Below are 23,218 nucleotides of genomic sequence, written 5' to 3' on the forward strand. Positions count from 1 at the left end.
AGATATCAGAGTCAGGGGTTGCAATGGTGTTATTAAATTCATAGTGAATGGGTCCATATTCTTATGCTCCGATTTAATTTTCAAGTAACTAGCCAGCATTTTACCCACCTTATTTTGACCCCCGTGAAATTTAGATTTATCCTTAAGTAAGATGTCACATGCATCAGTAGTAGCAAGTTTATTTAGATTAGATTTAGGTGTAATTAGTTCATGTAAAATGGAAGAAGATTTAGAGGTAAAATAAGTATATTCAAGTGTTTTAATTTAATGTTAAAAAAACATGTTTAGCGTACTTCAAATATTGCCAAGTTTGGTGACGATGGAACACAGGGAAAACAGTTAAAAGTCTAAGTGAAAGTCCCAAAATGTTGATTTCCATTGAGATTAGTGCTCAATTGCCTTGACTGACTGAATGACCAATAAAAAGAACTGATGCAAGTAAGTCATACAGTTAGAGTTTACTCTAACTTTGACATGGTGAAGTTTCACATCACTAATGGTCCTATGCCTGTTTAAAGGCAATGGTAATTAAATCTGTGAATAAGGTGTCCACGGATCATGATGTTCAGACCCAAACTTCAACATCAGATTAGCGGATGACTGGTTAACATTTCCTGAAAGGTGGTCATGTTCAATCCATGGCTCTATTAACAGATAATTATACATCATCTAAAAAAGTGAACACTGTTTGGAAAAGCGATAATACTTATTAAATACAGAACTTAGAATGATGTAAAGTACTCTCACTTTTCCTACAGGTCGCGATCTATGTTATTTCTTTACAACAGAAGTCTACACAACAGAGCGACTGGCTGCAGACTTGTGACAATTTTACAAATACCATGGCTTCTATTGTACAGGAACTGTGGCTCTCTACAGAGTGCAAGTTTCACATTCACACTGTGGTGAAGGGCTGCAGTATGTTTTTCAGTGACTGGTGGGGTAAACAAGCAGAGCAACCTTTACCAGCTATGGATTTCGATTGCTGCCAGTTTGTCATGCACTCAGGCACTTGATCCCCCAAAGCTTACATTGAGATGTAGGCACCTGCTGGAAGGAGGAAAGCAGGGAGAACGTAGCAAAGAAAAACGTAAGTGGTGAGTATGGAGTACTGTGGCCTCATTGGTAAGGTGTTCCATGACCTCCTTCTCAGTAGCTGGTTGATGATGGATATCTTGGAGTTTATTAGCAAAATAGGAAAATGTGAGGCCCATGGTTTGTGCAATGATTTATTATTATTTTTTTTTTTTTTTTTATAGTTCAATAAATTTATTAAAGTTTTAAAAGGGTAAAAATAATTAAAATACAATACATAATGATACAATTGATGGAGGAAAAGAAAAGAAATACAGAAGTTCATTATAGTAATCGATCAAATAATAAATAGAACATTGCAGTTAATATTCAGATCAAAAACGGAGTAAAAATAACAGAATCACATTAATGAACCGTACAGACCTTCAAAGGTATCATTATCATAAAGGCAAGAAATATAGAGAGAAGAGAATGAAACAAGAACTAGAAAGAAGGAGAAAGAGATGAACAAGAAGAAGAAGAAAGAGAGGAAAGGAAAGGATCTACTATGGTGCTACATATACACAAAAAGGACAAACAACAATCAGGTAGACGACATAAAGGGATACTGGTCAACCAACCTGATGTAATGAAGAAACGATGTGGGTAATTAAACTCTTTATTTATAAAGTCAAAGCCTTATAATGCCGTCAGCTTGTCAAATGAAACTCGGCTGCTATGTCAACATTCCATAGCGAGCGCCGAGCTGTCAGAGTGGACTGAACCAAGGTGAGGGGAGAGGTGGGGGGAAAACGGGGAAGAGGATAGAAGGAACGTTCCAAGTTACAACACATCATCCTCCCTAAGGGAAATGAACGAAGGAGGGAAAGGAGAACAAAGGAGAATGAAGTACCCGAGGAGCCATAGCGGGGGGAAAGAAAGGCCTAACCCGCCATAGTCCTGCCCCACGGTCTTTCGCAGAAGACCCAACGTGGCTCCATAGTCCTGACCCACGGTCTTTCGCAGAAGACCCTAAGTGGCTCTAGATGCTCACCTGCAGAACACTATCTCATTATGTATTGTTTGTGCCAATGAGGAGAGTTCCTAGGTCTGTCACTTTTCCTATCTTGCCTGATCCCTCCATTGATGTCACAACCCTCCATTCTTCTTGTGCCTGACCTAAGTTCCTCCCTCTCTGTGGGCACCACCCGATCATGGCTCCATAGTCTACCATCCTCAATGACCACTGTGTTCTTTTTTTGCATTCTGATGGTATTGGGGGCATAAAACTTGTTACCCCCTTTGCTTAATTTCTCCGGTTTCCTGACGTAGACATTTTGTCCTCGCAGAAATTCTCTCTCCTTGACTCCCCACTTCTTGTCGTACCATTCCTTGTATTTCCTTTGATTGTTTTCAATCCTCTGCTTGATCTCTTTGGGATCTGTCTCTTCTATTTGTTTTCTTCCCATCCAATTGGGGGTCAGCTTAGTTCCTGCTTTCCTCCCTCTCAAAAGCTCGAAAGGTGTGCATCCTGTAGTAGACTTTGGCGTGGTGTGATATGCCCATAACATGTCTCTTATGGCCTCCTCGATGTTCTCCCCAGCCTGATTTGCCAGCTGCATGCACTCTTTCAACATGCGGTTTACTCTTTCCACCTTGCCATTTGCTTTGGGGCAATACAGTGGCGTACGGATATGGGCTATGGAGCAGTCTTTAAGAAATTCCTTCATCTCTTCTGAGATCAGCTGCACCCCATTGTCCGTCACTAGTGTTAAGGGGATTCCTTCTCTCGAAAATACCTCTTTCAGGAATTCAATTATCGCTTTGGTGTTCACGTTGTGGACAATCTTGCAGGTTATCCAGCTGGAATAGTAATCCACCAGAACTAGTAAGTACCAATCCTGGGGTCCCTTGCCATGGATAGGTCCGGCAATGTCGAAGCCTAACTTGTCCCATTGAACCTCAGGAACTTCTACCGGTGACAAAGGTGCCCTTCTAGTGACTTTTGACTTGTCACTCAAGCTGCATGCGTAGCAGTCCCGCACCTTGTCCTCCATCTCACTGTCCATCGCTGGAAACCAGTAGTCTGTACGTAGTCTGGCTTTGCACAGACTACGGCCCAGGTGTCCTTCATGGGCCAGTTCCACTATCTGGCTTCTTAAAGCTTCCGGCGGGACCAGTCTTCCGGACTTGAGTATGAAATTTCCTTCAACTGATAGATCTTCCCGCACGTTCCAGTACGGTTGGATCTCAGTCTCCATGTCCTTGCACTTCTTCGGCCATCCCATGAGTATAAATCTCTTCACCTTTTTCAGTACTTCATCTTGCTCCATCTGGGTTTCCCATGCATCTTTTTCCACCGCAGCTAAACGCAACTCCAATATTGAGTCACCCTTCAACTCTTCTTCCTCTTCTCCGCCCGTTGGTGCTCTCGAAAGGAAATCTGCAACCTTATTTTGTTGCCCTGGAATGTAAGACACTCTGAAATTATAAGCTTGCAGACCCACAGTCCATTTAGCTATGCGGGGCGTCATGCTTTCCATGTCCTTCTTAGTGAAGAGTGAGACCAAAGGTTTATGGTCAGTCTGTACTTCAAATGGAATACCCCAGATGAAAAACTTGTAGTGACAAACGGCCCAATAGACCGCTAGTGCCTCTTTCTCTATGGTCGAGTAGTTTTTCTCTGATGAAGTGAGGGTTCTGGAAGCAAAAGCCACGACCTTGACTTTACTCCTCTCTCTTTGCGCCAATGTCGCCCCAATTCCTCTGTTGCTGGCATCAGTCGAAATGATGGTGGCTGCATTCGGGTCAAACTTCCCAATAAACGGAGCTTCAATGATTGCTTTCTTTATGCTCTCCATGGACATCTCTTGTTCTTTCCCCCAAGCAAAGACACTGTCTTTCTTAATCAATTCTCTAAGAGGCTGAGACACCATGGCAAAGTCCTTGATGAACTTGGCCATGTATTCAGCAAGACCCAAGAACGATAATATGTCCTCTTTGATGTTGGGAGTGGGAGCATCTCTCACTGCTCTGACCAAATCGTGCTTAGGCTTGATGCCATCTTCTGATAGGGTGTGTCCAAGGTAATCCACCGAGCTTACACCTAGCTTGCATTTGGATGGTTTGGTGGTGAATCCCACTTCTTTCAACTTCACCAACACCTTCCTTGCCATCTCATTGTGTTCTCCCTCGCTGCCACCATAAATCAGTATGTCATCTTGGAAACAGATCGTGTTCCTGCAGTCTTTCAGCACGTGTTGCATGACTCTCTGGAAGGCCGCAGCCGCTGACGCCAAACCAAAGGGCATTCGCTGAAACTTGAAGTTGCCAAAAGGTGTGGTAAATGCCGTTAGTATTTGTGAATCGGGGTGAAGTTTGATTTGGTAATATGCAGAGGACAGGTCTAAAACACTGAAATACCTGGCCCCCCGGATCGTGCTTAACATTTCACCAATTCTGGGAAGAGGAAACCTGTCCACCAGAATATTTGCATTAAGATCTCTCAGGTCCACACAGAGTCTTATGTTGTTCCCTCCATCTTTTGCCGTGATCACAATTGGGGCCAACCAGGCTGAACTCTCTATTTCAGTGATGACTCCTTGGCTAACTAACCTTTGAAGTTCTTGCTGGAGAGGTTCTCTCATGCGCAATGGTATGGATCTGGTCTTGTGCACTACAGGTACTGCCCCCTCCTTTAGAATGATCCTATGCATATAGTTCTTAAATACTCCCAAACTTTCACTGAATACCTCCCTAAACTCCTCGGTGAGGTCCCCCGCTATGCCTACAGGGTCAATCAGTAGCACCTGCTCTTTATTGTTTGGGTCTAGCTTCATTCCCAACTCCTTCTGGTGTTTCCGACCCAATAGAGTCGAGCCACTAGTGGATACATACACTTTACCCACTGTGTGTCTGTCCTTAAATGTGATTCTCATTATCACCATGCCCTCTAACGGGATCCTTCCTTTGTTGTACCCCTTGGGACTGATATCAGCTTGCATCATTTTGACCGGATGGTTTGCAAATTTATCCTCAAACACACTCTTGTCTACTAATGTGTAGGGTGAATATGAATCAGCATACATACTGAACTTTACCCCGTCAAGTAATACATCACATTTAGGATAACTGTCATCATTATTTTCATCTTCATCCCCCACTTGGAAGATATAAGATTTCTCCCCCTCCTCCTCCAGGGGTGACTCCTCTATAGCATGCACCGCTTTACTTGGAGCCTTACACACCTTAGAGTAGTGCCCCCACCTGTTGCATTTCCTACATTGTACATTTCTCGCCGGGCACTTCCAATTGTTGGCCAAGTGATTGGGGCTACCACATTTGAAACACACCATAGTACTGGTCTTACTGCGAATCACCTCTTTACTCTTGTCCCCTACTTTACACACAATTTCACCCTCAGTGTGGGACTTGATTTCTGCCCTCTCCTTGTTTGTCCCCTCCTGTGATTTCATTTCTCTCATACATCGCGCGGTGTGCTCTAGGCCCTTAGCTATATTTATGGCTTCCTCTAAGTTGGGGTTCTTGGTGAGTAGTTCCTCTTGAGTTTTGGTATCATTGGTGCATCTCACGAGTTGGTCTCTAATCAATGAGTCTGTGAGTTGCCCAAATTCACATGTGGCTGATAACCCTCTCAACACTGCTATGTAAGCGCTCACCTTCTCCTCTCTCTTCTGCACCCTCTTAAAAACTTATGTCTTTCCATCACCACATTTATTTTTTCTTTGAAATGAGCTTCCAACTCCCTTAATGTGCTCTCATAGACATTGATACCCTCTACAACTTCCTCTTGATCATCCTCCACCAACCTCCCTGTAATATCTTCATAGATCTTCCTCCCATGTGTGCCTAAATTGTGAAGTAATATATGTTGTTTCCTTATATTTGAATAATTGCTACCACCTATGGCTATCAGATATGATTTAAATATGCCTTTCCACCTCCTCCATGGAATAACGGGTTCTCCTAACTCATTCAGGAAAGGTGGAGGCTGACTCATTTCTGCACCGGCCATTGCCATATATTGGCTTAAAATTCCTAATTAACCTTTGAGTGAAAAGGAACAACGACGTATGGTGGAGAAACTGAAAAGTGTAAAAAAGATAACACTTCCACAGGGAATAAGCTAGAAATGCCACTTTTGCCCTCAAAATACAGTAACCTACTTCCCAAAGTGAAAACAGCAATAATCAAAATTGTTTTTTCCAGTCCCCTTTCTTTTTCCACAGACAGAGTAACCGATGGTATTGCAAACCCCCTCCCCTAGCGGCAGGAACTTCCTGTGGAGAAGTATTTTCTTGTGGAAGATCCTGTCAGGACGGAGCCGCTTGAAGACAGAGTGAGCTGCTGAGGTAAAAATGTACTGCTGACTCTTAATGTTATTCTCTACTGTATAGTTACTCTCAGCTGGGATGGCGTTGCCGCTTAAATTCTGGGAAAATACGTTTGAAAGAAATGCGATTTCTCCGTGTGAGACTCTGTTCTCAATCGCGCTGCTCTGCGCTCCCCTTCATTACCAAATGACGTATGTCCTAAACGAGCACGGAGAACTGCTCTGAGGTAACAGACGCGCCGTGCGAGTGCCAGACCCTTCAATAAGTCCGCTGATTGCCCCTTCTTCTCGCACCTATATTTTCTCTTTTCTTTTTTTTAAATGCGCTACTTCAGTTCGCTTACAGCGTTCCCTCGACGTCACTCTCCAGTAGGTAACCGGATGCCCCCTGTGCCCGACCTGACACACGAGCCACCCTCCGCCCCCTGTGCCCGACCTGACACACGAGCCAACCTCCTTGCGTACTAAATCCTAAAGTGCGAGCGCTGCTCCCCACACGGACTCGCTACCACAACAATTAAACCATATCCCCTGTGCCCGACCTGGCACACGAATGAAATGCTCTCCAAACCTGACCTGAACTGATAGCAGCTTCACACGTTGACTTGCTAAAGTCCTGTTCAGGCTCAATTATCAATCATTTTCCAACATCCCTTTCACGAATTTCCTTTTCTCACCGATGTTACACGCGTCACTCCACAGCAGTAAATCACTTATCTCTTTCTGCTGATCACCACGGAGCTCGTGAAACTTCCGTTGACAAGCAATTATTTCACTCCAGGGGGACGGCATCCACTGTCCCTGGCACAGTCTCCTCACCTCGTCGCCATGAAATGTTGTAATGAAGAAACGATGTGGGTAATTAAACTCTTTATTTATAAAGTCAAAGCCTTATAATGCCGTCAGCTTGTCAAATGAAACTCGGCTGCTATGTCAACATTCCATAGCGAGCGCCGAGCTGTCAGAGTGGACTGAACCAAGGTGAGGGGAGAGGTGGGGGGAAAACGGGGAAGAGGATAGAAGGAACGTTCCAAGTTACAACACAACCCCTTTGAGGCCAAATCCATATACATGTCTAAAGCTCTCCATACATTACTGGAAATAGCGGGAGATAGATGAGCCACATCAACAGAAGTGTGTGCACTTCTTAAGAAAGAGACCCATGCCCACCATGTATGATATGATACTGAAGAGAAAGACTTCCACTCCATAAGAATCACCTTAACAGCCAACGTCAATAACAGATCCAATAACTGCATATCTACAGCATCCAATGGCACAGGATCACGGGAAGCCAATGGCCCCAACAAAATCATGGGCAAGGAAAGCTGGAAATTGATTTGAAAGATTAACATAAGATGCTTATGTATAAGATCCCAAAAGGGTTGCAGAAGCGAGCAGTGGAAAAACATATGCGGATAATCCCCAGCCAACAAGCCACAGCTCCAACAAAGATCATCATCTTTTAAGTGTAGAGTATGCAATCGCACAGGAGTCCAATGAAGAAGATTAACAGAAAATTTAGATTGAAACAAAGAAGGAGCAATTTTATCACGAAGAGAGAGCTTACCAATCAACTGCCATGTTTCCGGAGAGATATGGTCAATAAGTTCCTTATCAAAGTGATGTATCCACTTCTGCTGAGCAAGAGTACCTGAATCAGAAGAAGTTGATATCAAAAATGTATAAATTCGTGAAGCAATATGACCAGCCTTGAGCCACAAAGAGAATAACGCAATAGTGGGAGAGTTGGGCACCAAATTAACTTTGGCGAGGGTAACTTTAATTTTTAGGAAGGTGTAAAAATCTAAGTTCGAGAGCGAGAACTGGTGAGCTAAGGAAGAAAAGGGTAGTGGGTCATTATTGGCGTCGTATAAATGACGAACCAACGTAACTCCCTTGGAAGACCAATATTGTATTAACGGAGGGTCAATAATAAACTTTATTCTAGGGTTATGCCACAAGGAAGACCATCTTGATTTATGAATCGGAGTACCCACTTTCTTGTCAACAGCTCTGACAGCAGCAATAGTATCTAATATGATAGTACGAGAAAACGGAATAGCTAGTGTAGAGGTGGTTAAAAAGGAAGAGACTGGTAGAGGAGAAGAAAGATGTTGCTCAATGAACATCCAAGAAGGTGTGTGACCAGGGAGTGAAGAAAACCACAAAGCTCCCTGAGAGGCTAAAAAAGCCAATTGGTATTTCTCCCAGTCTGGGAAGTTACATCCACCCATATCGTAAGGCTTCCGTAAAGACTTATACGCGATTCGGGCCCTTTTATCACTCCAGAGAAATTTAGAAGAAATAGAATCAATCTCCCAAAAAAAGGAATAGGACAACTTCACCGGGACCATTGAAGATACAAAATTAATGATAGGGGTGATCATCATTTTTAAGGTTTGTACCCACCCCCACCAAGAAATATGTTTAGGGGACAAAGTATCTAAAAGACGCCGTACCTTAATTAGGGTCTGAGCCTCATTATAAGCCACAGTATCATAAAGAGTACCGCAGAACCAGATCCCCAAATATTTGAGATGTTTTGATTGCCATTTAAAACCCGCTGATCCCATATGTGATGGGAAGCAATACGCGTTGAGAGGAAACATCTCTGTCTTGTCTCTGTTAAGAGTATACCCAGAGACCCTAGAAAAAAGAGCAATAGTATCGGTAATTGCAGGGATAGCCGAAACGATATCATCAGAAAAAATAAGGACATCGTCCGCATATGCCGCTGTTTTCAGGCAATGCGAGCCAAAAGTAAAACCCTTAATGGCTGGGTTGAGATCAATTAATCTCAGAAGCGGATCAATAGATAATAAAAACAAGAGCGGGGATAGCGGACACCCCTGACGAGTACCCTGGCGAAGACTAAAAAAGTCTGAAGTACCACCATTAACTCTGATATTCGCCCTAGGGTGGGCATAAAGGGACATCACCATGTTAATAAAAGAATCCCCAAGGTTATGTGCCCGAAGGACAGCATGAAGAAAAGGCCAAGAGACCTTATCAAAAGCCTTTTCGGCGTCTAAGGCTAAGGCTGCGACCGGAAGTGTGGAGCGTTTGGTTGTACCTAAAATATGGGAAAAGGTATGGATATTATTCATAGCAAGCCGACCCTTGACAAAACCTGAGATGGATGGACCAGCGAGGGAATATAAGATTTCAACCTCTTAGCCAGAATCTTAGCAAAGATTTTAGCCTCCATATTAAGGAGGGATATAGGCCGAAATTTTTTAGGATCAGAAGGATCCTTCCCTTCTTTTGGGATTACTACAATGGTAGCATCCACCGCCGTTCCCGAGACCGCACTCTGTTGAATAAATAAGTCAGAGACATCCTTGAAGCGAGGAACCATAGAGGGAAGAAAAGTTTTATAGAACAAAATGGGAAAACCATCCGGACCAGGGGCCTTGCCAGATCGAGTAGATTTAATTGCCTGGAAAATCTCATTATGTGTAATCGGGGTACCCAATTTCTCCCCATCTTCTATTGATACAGATTTAAGAGGAATAGATTTTAAGAACTCCTGACAATCCTCAAAAGACGTCTGATTAGTTGGGGTATATAAGGTATTATAAAAATCACGAAAGACCTCAAGAATCTCTTTAGATTAAAATTTCTTACTCCCAGAACTATCAGTAATAGAAGAAATTTGAGAGGACCTAGAACAAGACTCTTGAAACTTTAATGTGGTCGCTAGAATCCTACCAGCCCGATTTTTCAAAAGAAGCCGTTTCGATTTCCGGGTCTGAACCCCAATATGCGCCCTCTTAGTAACAATAGAATTATAAGAATATTTCATGTTTTTAATGGATTGCAACAGTTGCTTATCTCTAGATCTTCGAAAAAGACGTTCATGATGTTTAATACTGTCTGACAACACAGTAAGTTCCTTCTTAATATCAGCATTTCTCTTCGATATAATTTTAATGAGTTGGCCTCAAAGCGTACATTTAAATGCATCCCATAAGACCACTGGGGAGCTAACGGAACCTTCATTTTCAGAAAAGAACTGCTCAATTTCCGATTGTATGGCCTGAACCTGAGAAGCATCATGCAAAATCTCAGTATTCAATTTCCAAGAGGAATGCTTTTTCCTAGGAGCAAAACGTGACAAAAAAAAAGAAACCGCCGCATGGTCTGAAACAAGAATAGGATGAATGTACTGTGAAGACGAGGATTGCACTAAAAACGAATGTACTAAGAGATAATCAATACGAGAAAAGCTAGAATGAGGAGAAGAGAAGAAGGAAAATTCACTACCCGTAGGGTTATGAAGACGCCAGTCATCTTGAAGATTAGCAGAAGAGCACATATTCAACAATTGCTTGTGGGATCTAGGGGGACGAAAGGTAAAAGCCGAGTTTCTATCCAAGATGGGGTCTAAAGGCAAGTTAAAATCACCACCAACTATTAGATTGCCATTATGTTGCGTGCGGGCAAGTACTTTAATAATCTCTTGCCAAAAAACAGGATCATCATTGTTCGGCGCGTAAATATTCATAGCATAAAGATCTGAAACCCCATCAGATAGCTTAGATAGAAGCCATCGGCCTTCAGAATCCTGTTCAGTAGAAAGAATCGATAACCCGGACTTTCTAGATATAAGTGTTATCACATCATTCTTTTTGCCAAGGGCATCCGAACAAGCCACAGCCAGAGCCCAGTCCTTCTTCAACCACAGAGCCTCTGTACGGGAAACTTTAGTCTCCTGCAACAGAACCAAGTCCGCCGATAAAGATTTACAATAATCTAGAATTTTAGCCCTCTTGACCGGATGATTCAATCCCTTAACATTAAGTGAAACCACATTCAAACCAGGCATCATTCAAACATAAAAATATTGCAAATGAAACAATCACAATGGCAACAATAATAATAATAATAATACAATAAAAAAATACAAAAAATAACGCACCCACAGAAGATCCAAGAGGCACAAGATAGCAAGAGAAAAGAAAAGGATAGGAAAAGAAAAGAAAAAAAGAAAGAAGAGAAAGGAGAGAGAAGAGAAAAAGAGAAAGATCCACAAGGGGAGGTCGAGAAAGGACCACCATTATGCCAGGGGGGACATGGAGGAGGTAAACAGTGGGGCCGCCTGGGAACTAACCATGGAAGAGTAAGACCACCCACCTCATATTAGCCAGGGGAATATACAAAAAGGTACAGCAGCAGAGAAAATATGCCCTGTAATATTAAATACCTCGTAAATTGGAGGATAAAAGGTAACGTGACATCTCCAAGTTAGGTAAATAAAGGCCTAAAAAGCACATTACATACTGAGACAAAAAACATTATGAAGAAATGCAAGCAAGTAATATTAAGAAATGAAGAACTACCTACTGAGAAAAACAGTTGACTATTTGCTAGAAGCATAGACATATGGTATAAACTAAATATGCTTAATGAGTTAGGCAAAATAGAATCATGCTAAATACTGTAACAAGAACATCATAAATACGTATGAATTAGGAGTAGGAATAAATAGAACATTATCAAAAAGAGAAAAAGGTATAACGCTATGCGTAGAAGGAAAAAAGAACCCTCATAAACAATCCCACTTAATAAATAAGCAAAAAACACTATACAATAGATCCTATATACAAAAAAAAAAAAAAAAATATATATATATATATATATATATATATATATATATATATAAGTACGAGAAATATAGAACAACAAAGAGACTCCCAATAGTGGAAAACGAAACATACAATTAGGTGTAGAGACTATACTCAAAAACTACATGGAAGTCACGTAAAAGAGAAGACAGGGGTAAATATACGAACAGGAAAAATATAATCAACGAGAGACAAAATATCCAAGGTCTAAGAGAAAACGGAAGAAACAACCAGCACCTAAAATACTACAAAGAGAAAAAAAAAAAAAAAAAAAAAAACCATCAAGCCGACAACACTAACAACATTAGACTAGCAGAAATGCATGAAGGAATAAAAACATCATAAAAGATGAGAAAAAAGAGCTGACTAGACAAAAGCCAAGCCACGTAGTTACCAACAAAAGAGTAGATATACGCAGCAAACAACGCAAGAAGAAGAAGCGAAGTGAGAGAGAAGAAGAATCAGCTGCACAAACGGATCACTGAAATAATGGAAATATATAAAGCACAAAAGAACACAAAATGAGACAAACCAACAAAGAACAAATAGCATATGTCCAGAAAAACTGGAAGCAACGCCATTTCAGAATTAAGGTTATCAAAACAATCCAGAAGCATTAGAGTCAAGTGACTGAGGTACCCGGAGAAGAAGAGGAATCCATCTGAGTTTCAGACTGATTGTCAAGAAAGGCAGAGAGCTCAGCAGGCTCATCAAAAATTCTCGACCGCCCCTTGAAGGTAATACGAAATCTGGAGGGACCAGCAAAAGAAAAAGGAATATTCATGTCTGACAGGCGCTTCCGTAGATTGAGAAAACCTTTGCGACGAATCACTGTATCTCTAGCAAAATCCTGTGAAAGAGAAATCCGATGACCCTCCCAAGACACCGTCTTAATCTTCCTCATTTGTGCCAGAATTTGTTCCGAGCGTTGGTGACGCAGTGGCTTAAAAATTACCGCCCTCGTTGTGTGGAAGACTTGGGCCTAAACGTTGGCACTCGATGAGCCCGTTCAATTTCAAAGTCTCTTTGAAAGGAAATTTGTAGCGTAGAGGGAAGCCACTGATGTAAAAAATCAACCATTGAAGGAGCCGACTTCTCCACTTCCTCAGGCAGGCCAAAAATACGCAGGTTACTTCTACGATTGCGGTCTTCCTGCTCCGTGAGATCCCTCCGCAACGCCGCCATTGAGCGTTCCATTTGTTGAAAATGTTTGGAATGCTGCCGTGCAGAGTCCTCTACATCACTAATCCGTGTCTCCGCAGTCGAAACACGCACAGACAATGCTTTGAAATCATTTCTAATAGCCGCCACTTCAACTTGCAGCAAGTCAGTGTTAGTTTTAGTGGATTGCGCAATATCATGAACAGCATTCAGACGTGCCAAAATGGTGTCCAAAGTAGTGCTTGCCTCCTTCTGAGAGGACTCTGGGGTAGGAGAAGTTTGCTTCAGCCTCTTAAGCGCACCTTTAGAGTCCTTATTAGTAGAGGGGGGACCCATGATATCAGCTATAAGAGATATCCGCCACTGCGATAAAGTAGCAGAGAAGAAGCAAAAGAGGTTGGGTATCCCAATATTAAAAGAGCACTAAATCGCAGTAGGGACTCCAAAAAAGATTTTAAAAAAAAAAAAAGCGCAGCCTGTAAAGTAGGCACAGCACACAAGCAGGAAGAAAAATAGTTATTGAAGAAAATAGCACTGAAGCATTTGAGACATGCAGGTCAAAAGCGTAGTTCAAAAATCCAGTAAGGAGCAGCTAATATTTCCAGAGACGTCAAAAACATTCACAGCACTCTGGAGTGGTTATGCAGCAAACAGAAGATAGCTGGGTCATAGGCAGCAATAAATATCTGAAAAAAAGTCACCTTAATCAACTTGTGCCTGTATATGGAAGGAGTCGGCACTGGCTCATGAGGGAGAGAAACCAAGCGTCGTCACACCATAAAATGGCGGCAGCTCCCAGTCTCCGAGACTGAGGACTCCTCAAAAAGCCAAAACACAGCTCTCCTGACGCTCCAAATGTCGGAAAGTGGCGTATTCCATGCCCGGCAATTTCCGACCTCCGAGAATCCACTTTGGAACTGGTAGGCAGCACTGGAAGGGGACCTAAATCGTCCCGACAGCCACCGAAGCCCTGGAGCTACTCACGGGCCGCCATCACGTCGCGGCGCGCAAGCCACGCCCTTGTGCAATGATTTTATGATGGCAAGTTGGTGTGCTCTGTCCCTACACATTGATTTCTTAATGTTCATTTCCCTGTTTCGCACCTGCGCCGCCTTCCACGTATCTGTTTTTTTAGAAATTTCAAAGAGCTAGAATTATGTCTGTGAGCCTGCATAGTCCTATTTCAAGGTTATCTCACAAACACCTTACTAGTATACTTCTTGAAAGGTCTACACCTGTAGCACAATGTTGGATCAGCTACTTCTGCACTTCATACAACACTGGATGAACACTCCGGAAATACATCAGTCCATATGAGTGGGGTTTCATCCAAGGGAAGATTATGGCTGGTCAATTAGGAAAAATGATTGAAAACCAAAAATCCAAAGAGTAGAAGGTGCATGCAAAAATAGGGTTAAAAAATAGGGTTTGACTTAAGGAGAAGTATTTTTCAAGAGGATGAGGGAGCATTATAAATCAGTAAGGCAAGATATAAAACACAGGCAGAGTCAATTAGAACGAGAACAGCAGCAACAAGCATTAGCAAAGCCAATACATCTTGTGCCGTATTACCCATTGTCATTGTTTGCACCTGGTGCACCTTTTAAAAGGTGCGCCGGGCACAACCAATAAAAATTTGCCCAATTATGATGTATACACTACCCCCAGGGCAGCCCCGAGCTCGCGCTGTCCTGGGGACAGCGCATTCATGTGAAAACATCGAGCAGCTGCTCCGTGTTTACACAGTGCAGGCGACACCCGCCTGAACTTTTAAAGGAGAATAGAGATCCCCTTGCAGGCGGGTGCAGTCACAGACCGCACCTGCCTGCAAGGGGATGTCTGGGGGTCTATCGGACTCCACTTTATTCCCAGCAGAGGGCTGCTCTCAGGAGGAATATCTACGTATACACTACACATCACTAAGAATATCCAAGTATACAATAGGTATCACAAAGAATATCTAAGCATACAATATACAGCACAACGAATATAGTTGTATACAATAAACATCACATTGAATATCTAAGTATACAATATACATCACAAAGAATATCCAAGTATGCACTATACATTACATCACAAAGAATATCTATATATACATTATCCTGCTGCCGCTCCTGCCTGCCTTAGCCGCCTCCTGCCTGCAGATTCCTTCGCTCGCTGCCCGCTGCTCCTGGGAATTTCCCGCTGCTCCTTGGAATTTCCCGCTGCCCGCTGCTTCTTGGAATTTCCCGCCGCTGCCTCCCTGCGGCCCCGCCCCCCTGTGATGCCATTCGCCGCCCGCTCCCGCCACCCAGATGCTCCTCCCTCCCGGCTCCTTACTTATGACGCCCCCAGAGCGACCGCGCAGCAGACGCGCGCAGCGGGAGCGCCGATTGAGCGCCGAAGGTGCGCCAAAGGTAAGCCCGGCTGCGCCCGTCCGCGCCTGGCCCGCGCCCAGCGCCAGGACCCCTGGCCCTCCCCGCCGAGGCAAGACGACCCGACTGACCTACGACGCCGCCACTCTCAACGCTCTCAATGCCGGCCGGACCCATGCCTGCTGCCGAGCCACCCCAAGACGCACCCATGGACCCTTCACCTGCTGCACCTGCAAGTTCACCTGCCTCCGAACCTGCCCTGCACCCGCCAAGACAAACACCAGCAGCAACCACCTCAAGTGCATCCTGATCAACACCCGCTCCGTCCACAGACACGCCATGGAACTCTGGAACCTCCTCGACGCTACATCACCGGACGTCGCCTTCCTCATGGAAACCTGGATGAACGCCTCCTCTGCACCCGACATCGCCATCGCCATCCCGGACGGGTACAAGATCATCAGGAGGGACCGCATCAACCAGACCGGAGGTGGCATCGCCATCGTCCACAGGAACACCATCCGCATCACGACCGACGCCAACGACTCCTTCGCCGTAGCCGAACATCTCCACTTCCACATTCACACTGACCCTAAGATGACCCTCAGAGGCACCCTCGTCTACAGACCCCCGGGACCACACACACAATTCAGCAAAGACATCACAGACTTCATCAGCCCGCACGCCCTCCCCTCCACTGACTACATCCTCCTCGGGGACCTCAACTTCCACCTGGAGAACAACAAGGACCGCAACACCACCGCCCTGCTGGAAAACCTCGCCAACCTCGGACTCAAGCAACTGGTCAACACCCCCACCCACTACGCCGGCCACACGCTTGATCCCGTCTTCTCTTCCAGCATGTACATCACCTTCAGCCATGCCACCGGACTCCACTGGACCGACCACAGCTGCGTCCACTTCAGCTTCAAAAGATCCACGACCCACCACCACCCGCAACAGGTACCTCACAGGAATTGGAGCAAGATCACCGCAGACCAGCTCACCACCTCCCTCAGCCAGAGCCCACCCACCAACACAACGGACCCCAACGAAGCAGCCCGCAACTTCACACAGTGGCTGACCGCCTGCGCCGATGACCTCGCGCCACTAAAGAACCCTCCCAGCAGACCCAGAAGCAAGAAGGCATCCTGGTTCACCGACGACCTCAAGGACTCCAAGAAGACCTGCCGCACCCTCGAGAAAGCCGGGCTCCTCGACCAGACCACCGACAACATGACCGCCCTCAAACACGCTACCCGCAAGCACCACCAGCTCATCCACACCACCAAGAAGAAATCCCTGAAGGAACGACTGGACAACAACGCCCACGACAGCAAAGAGCTCTTCACTATCGTCAAGGAGTTCTCCAACCTCAGCACCGGCACCAACGACATCACTCCGTCACAAGACCTCTGCGACTCCCTCGCCTCGTTCTTCCACCGCAAGATCGCCGACATCCACAACAGCTTCGGCGCCCCACCCACGCACCCAACCGTCGAACCAACGCCCCCCACCGCCACCCTTCGCACCTGGACCACGGTGACCACCGAAGACACAGCCCGCACGATGAACACCATCCACTCCAGATCACCGACCGACCCCTGCCCACACCACATCTTCAACAAGGCCGACTCCACCATCGCACCCCAACTCCGGAACATCATCAACGCCTCCTTCAACACCGCCACCTTCCCGGAGAGCTGGAAGCACGCCGAGATCAGCGCCCTCCTGAAGAAACCTACAGCGGACCCCACTGATCTCAAAAACTTCCGCCCCATCTCGCTCCTCCCTTTTCCTGCTAAAGTCATCGAGAAGATCGTCAACAGACAGCTGACCGCCTTCCTCGAGACGAACGGATCCCTCGACCCCTCGCAGTCCGGCTTCAGAGCCAACCACAGCACCGAGACCGCCCTCATCGCAGCCATCGACGACATCCGGACCCTGCTCGACGAGGGGGAAACAGTGGCCCTCATCCTCCTGGACCTCTCCGCTGCGTTCGACACGGTCTGCCACCGCACCCTAGTCCAGCGCCTCAGCAACATCGGTATCCAAGAGAAGGCACTGGAGTGGATCATCTCGTTCCTCGCCGGAAGAACACAAAGAGTCCGCCTCCCCCCGTTTCGCTCCGAGGCCACCGAAGTCATCTGCGGCGTCCCGCAAGGATCTTCACTCAGCCCCACCCTCTTCAACATCTACATGAAACCTCTCGCAGCCATCGCACGCCAGCACAACCTCAACATCATCTCTTACGCCGACGACACCCAGCTGATCCTCTCCCTCACCAGAGACCCCGACACCGCCAGAACCTGCCTACACAAAGGGATGAAAGACGTCGCCGAGTGGATGAAGGAAAGCCGCCTGAAACTGAACTCGGACAAGACGGAAGTCCTCATCCTGGGATCTTCGCCCTCCGCCTGGGACGACTCCTGGTGGCCCCCAGCCCTGGGCACCGCACCCAAGCCAACCGACCACGCACGCAACCTGGGCTTCATCCTGGACCCCTCCCTCTCGATGACCAGACAAGTCAACGCCGTGTCCTCATCGTGCTTCAACACCCTGCGTATGCTTCGCAAGATCTTCCACTGGATCCCGACCGAGACCAGGAAGACTGTCACCCAGGCACTCGTCACCAGCCGACTGGACTACGGAAACGCCCTCTACGCCGGAACCACAGCCAAGCTACAGAAAAGACTCCAGCGCATCCAGAACGCCTCCGCCCGACTCATCCTGGATGTCCCCCGATGCAGCCACATCTCCAGCCACCTGAGGAACCTGCACTGGCTCCCCGTCGACAAGAGGATCACGTTCCGGCTCCTCACCCACGCACACAAGTCTCTACACGACCTGGGCCCCAAGTACCTCAACGACTGCCTGACCTTCTACACGCCCACCCGCCAGCTACGGTCCACCAGCCTCGCCCTCGCAGCCGTACCACGCATCCGAAGAGCCACTGCCGGAGGAAGATCCTTCTCTTACCTGGCTGCCAAGACTTGGAACTCCCTACCCATCCACCTTCGGCTGACCCAGGACCATCTCGCCTTCAGGAAACAACTCAAGACCTGGCTGTTCGAGCAGTAGCATACCCCTCCCCCCAAGCGCCTTGAGACCCTCCCGGGTGAGTAGTGCGCTATACAAATGGCATGATTGATTGATTGATTAAATCCCAAGGAATATCTAAACATCCAATAAACATCAGAAAGAGTATCCAGGTGTACAATGTACATCACAAAGAGTATCCAGGTGTACAATATACACCACAAAGAATATCGAAGTATATAATACACATGACAGAATATCGAAGTATACAATATACATCATAAAGACTATGGGGCAGATTTATGTTAACTGGCGCATCCCCAGGGATGCGCCAGTTAACATGCGCCACAGTGCGCCACAGCTGCGCCACCCATGGTGCGCCGCATTTATGATGCGGCGCACCATGGGGCAAAAACGGCACAGATGCGTGACGCATCTGTGCCGTAAAGGTGACGCATTGCTGGAGTTGCGTCGCAAGCGCGACGCAGCTCCAGCAAGGCTCGGGGGTGCCCCATCTCCACAATGCTGCGTCAAGACCTACGCCTGCTTCAAGCAGGCGCAGGCTTTTGACGCAGCATTGGCCTGAAAGTGACTGAGTGAAATCTTATAGATTTCACTCAGCCACTTTTGCGAGGCGCACCTGCCCCGGAACGCCCACCCTGCGCCGGAACGCCCACAAGCGGCGCAGGGCTTTACAACGTGACGCATCTGCCTAGATGCGTCACGTTGTAAATCGTTCGTAGGGATGCGCCACGTTTACGCCGCCTTGCGTGACGCAACAGCGGCGTAAACGTGGCGCAAGTGCCTCATAAATCTGCCCCTATCTACGTATACGATATACGTCACTAAGAAGCACTGGATACATCACCTGTGTAACAGATACACGTGCACACTGTTTTGGTATTTTAACGAGAAGCCCATATTGCCAAAGTTGTCTGTTGCATTGTGATTTCATAATAATACTTTGAATTGCCTGTCATGGAAAACATCTTCGCGCACAGTGCTCCCTGTTCAGAATATTGTTAGAGACTGGACATTTCAATAATTTATACTATCAAATATGCCAAGAAAATGGCAAGAGTTTATTGCAGATTTTCTAAGATTATACATCCATTGTGCTTGTTAAAAACAACTATAGCAAGTGATTATAGCGAAATACAAAACCTCCACAATTAAGGGGCACATCAGCCTAGAACCAGAGTGAGTTTCGTTCCACCTTAATTAGGTTTGTTGTATCGCTGCGCCACAGTGTGGACATTATGAGAATTACAGGGTAAAGAAAAATTATATTCTTCAAGACTCAAGAGGATGATTTTATTTATTTATTTATTTATGCGTTTTTATATAGCGCGGGCTTTACCCGAAGGTGTCAGAGCGCTTCACATTAGGAACAGAACTGATACATGAGAACATTACAAGTGAGCAAAATACAAAAGCAAACGTTACATTAAATGAAGCAAAAATGACAATCGTGAGCCAACAAAATACAAGAGGTAGCAAACGGTGCATTACAAAAGTGACAATCGTGAGCCAACAAAATACAAGAGGTAGCAAACGGTGCATTACAGGAGGAAAAAGTGACGTGTGCAGGTTACAAAAGCGTACAAAGTAAATAGAGGTATAATACTGCAATATTTGGAGGACACTCAAGCACAAGAACAAACGTTACGTAGGCACTGGTGGCACTTGTGCAGATATCGAAACCAAACAACATGTAAGAGGTAGAAAACAGTGTGTTACAAGAGAAAGTGACGGGTGCATGTTACACACGAGTACCAAACACAGGTAGAAGGATAATACTGCAATAAATGGCAGACTCTGAAACCACAAGAACACACTGGGAAGACACTTCCATAGTCATGTAAAGTAGATTTTTCTATAATGGAAGGGCTTCCTTCAGATAATAGAGAGGGCATGGATTACATTTGGAAGTGTCTTTGAAGGAGGAGAACTTTGAAGTCAGTTTTGAAGGCCTGGGAGGAGGTGGTGGTCCGGATCTGAGGTGGAAGTGAGTTCCAGATTCTCACTACGCTGCCTGAAAAGGATTGGGCCATCGATCTTTCCTTCTTGAAAGTGGGAGGTTCAAGCAGTAGATTTTTTGCATTTCGTGAAGGTCTAGAGCCTCCAGAGAGTTTCAGTTTATTCGCCAGGTAGCACGGAGAGGAGGAGGGCAAGGCTTTGTGGGTGATGCAGGCAGTCTTGTAGATAGCTCTAGCCTCGATGGGAAGCCAGCGAAGGGTGGATAACATGGTAGTGATGTGGTCGCTTATTTTGGCCCCACAAATGAAACGACCTGCTGAATGGAGAACAGACTTAAGGCGGGACAGGTGGGATTTGGGGAAGCCAGTCAGAAGAGAATTGCAGTAGTTCAGTCTAGAGAGGACCAGCGATTGGACCAAGGTTTTAAGGTCATGCTCCGGGAAGAAGCGACAAATCCCCCAAAGAAGGCGCAGTTGGTATCGGGCAGACTTTGCAATTGAATTAATGTGGGAGAGTAGATTGAGTTTTATTTTGAGTATGACACCAAGGGATTTTGCGCTGTCGACAATGATGGGTTTATTGTTCAGCAGCTTCATCTGGTCCATCCATGATTGAACCGGGGGAGGAGAAAGTGAGGAGGAGAGGAGGAGGAATTCAGTTTTGGAGGGATTCAGAATCAGTTGATGTGTTGACATCCAGTTTTGAATGGAGTCGAGGGTAGAGCTTAGGATGGAGAGATCATGAGTGGAGGCAACCTTGAGGTAGATTTGAGTGTCGTCTGCGTAGAGATGAAAGTTGACCCCAGATTTACTTAGGAGATTTCCCAGAGGTTCCAAATAGAGATTGAAAAATGTGGGTGCAAGAATAGAGCCTTGGGGAACACCTTGACCCACCGCCAAAGGAGATGAAAAACTGTCCGCTATTTTGATCATTTGGGATCTATCAGAAAGGAAAGAAGCAAACCATTTAAGCACAGTGTCCTCAATGCCCATTCTCTATTGAAGAGTGTTGAGGAGGGTGTTGTGATTGACAGTGTCAAAGGCTGCCGAAAGGTCAAGGAGAATTAGAAGACAAGACCCCCCGAGTCTAGTATTCGCAGCGTGTCATCGATCACTTGCAGCAGGGCAGTTTCAGTGCTGCAGTTTTGGATGAAGCCGGACTGAAAATTGTCAAGAAGATCATTGTCCTTGATATGACGAGAGAGTTGTTTCGCACCACATCTTTCTGTGATCTTCGCAAGAAAGGGTAGGTTAGTGATGGGGCGGAAGTTGTTGAGGTCATTCGCATACGCAGTGGTTTTTTTTAAGTAGAGGGGTGACCTGCCCAGTTTTGAAGGGAACAGGATGGGAGCCTTCACAGAGGGAGAGGTTGACCAAAGTGGTCCAATAGGGAAGAGAATGGGTATAGAAGTCAATGGCAATGGCACTAGGGATGGGGTCGAGTGAGTGGTTGGAGAGCTTTGTTTCGAGGATGCACTTGAGGAGCACATCTTCAGAGATGGGGTCGAAGTTGTGCCAAATGGCTAGTGATTTGCGCTCCTCTGGAGGAGTAGGATGAGCGACCTGAACCACAAGTGATTTCACTTTTTCGTCAAAGAATACAGCGAAATCAGCAGCTTTCTTTGTAGAATCCTCCAATTTGGAGGTTGGGGGAGAGTAGTTAGTATTCTTGATGAGATCAAATAGTTTTTTGGGTCTATTTTTGGCTGAGTCAAGGAGGGTTCTGAAGTGTGATGCTTTCCCAAGGAAGATGTGCTTGTTGTACTTGGATCTTGCTGAACTAAGCGTAGCCAAATTATCGGTGGAGGGTGCTTGCCTCCATTGTTTCTCCAGGAGTCTTAGGTGCTTCCTTTCTTCATATAGGGATTTGTTGAACCAGGGTGCTGAGGGAATGGGCCTTTTCTTTTTGCTTTGGAGAGGAGCGACGCTATTGATTTCGACTGCAAGGACTGAGAGGCATTGTGAGGTGAGATCGTCAACATCTAGGTTCGGGTCTAGCCTTGGAAGTGACAGCAAAGCTGATTCACAGAGGGAAACAGTGTCAATATTTTTAGCGTCACGGAACCAGGAGGTAACCCTCTTAGGTTGGCCAAGAGTTATAGAGTGTGCTAGGTGAAGAGAGAATGGAATGAGGAGGTGGTCAGACCAGTCTACGTGAATAGGGGTAGTGATAGAAAGCATGCCTGCTTTAGCAATAACAAGGTCCAGGATTGAGCCCTTAGAGTGTGTTGATTCTGTGCAGTGTTGGATAAGATCGTTTGTAGAGAGGAAGGTGGTCAGCAAGTTCGCGGAAGAGTCTTGCAGGGAGCCCCAGTGGAGATTGAAGTCACCCACAAAGGTCTGATTGTCACTTTGTGCATATTGGTCGCTGATGAAGTCAGTGAGTTCCTCCATAAACGAAGGGCCCCTGCCAGGTGGGCGGTATATGACATGGAATCTGAGGGGTGAGTGGTGGTGTAGTTGAAGCTCAAGAGATAGACATTCAAATGTGCGGAAGGCGCTGATGGGAAAAGCTTTGAGTTGAAGGGAGTTTCTAAAGATGACTGCAACACCTCCCCCAATTTTGATAGGTCTGTCATTCCTGAAAATAGAATAGCCTGTGGGTAGAAGGAGATCAAACATAGAGTGAGAGGTATCGTTGAACCAGGTCTCTGTTAGGAAGAACAGGTCAATATTGTGAAGGGT

The sequence above is a fragment of the Lissotriton helveticus genome, chromosome 2_1, assembly GCF_964261635.1.
Source record: "Lissotriton helveticus chromosome 2_1, aLisHel1.1, whole genome shotgun sequence".
Classification (NCBI taxonomy): domain Eukaryota; kingdom Metazoa; phylum Chordata; class Amphibia; order Caudata; family Salamandridae; genus Lissotriton; species Lissotriton helveticus.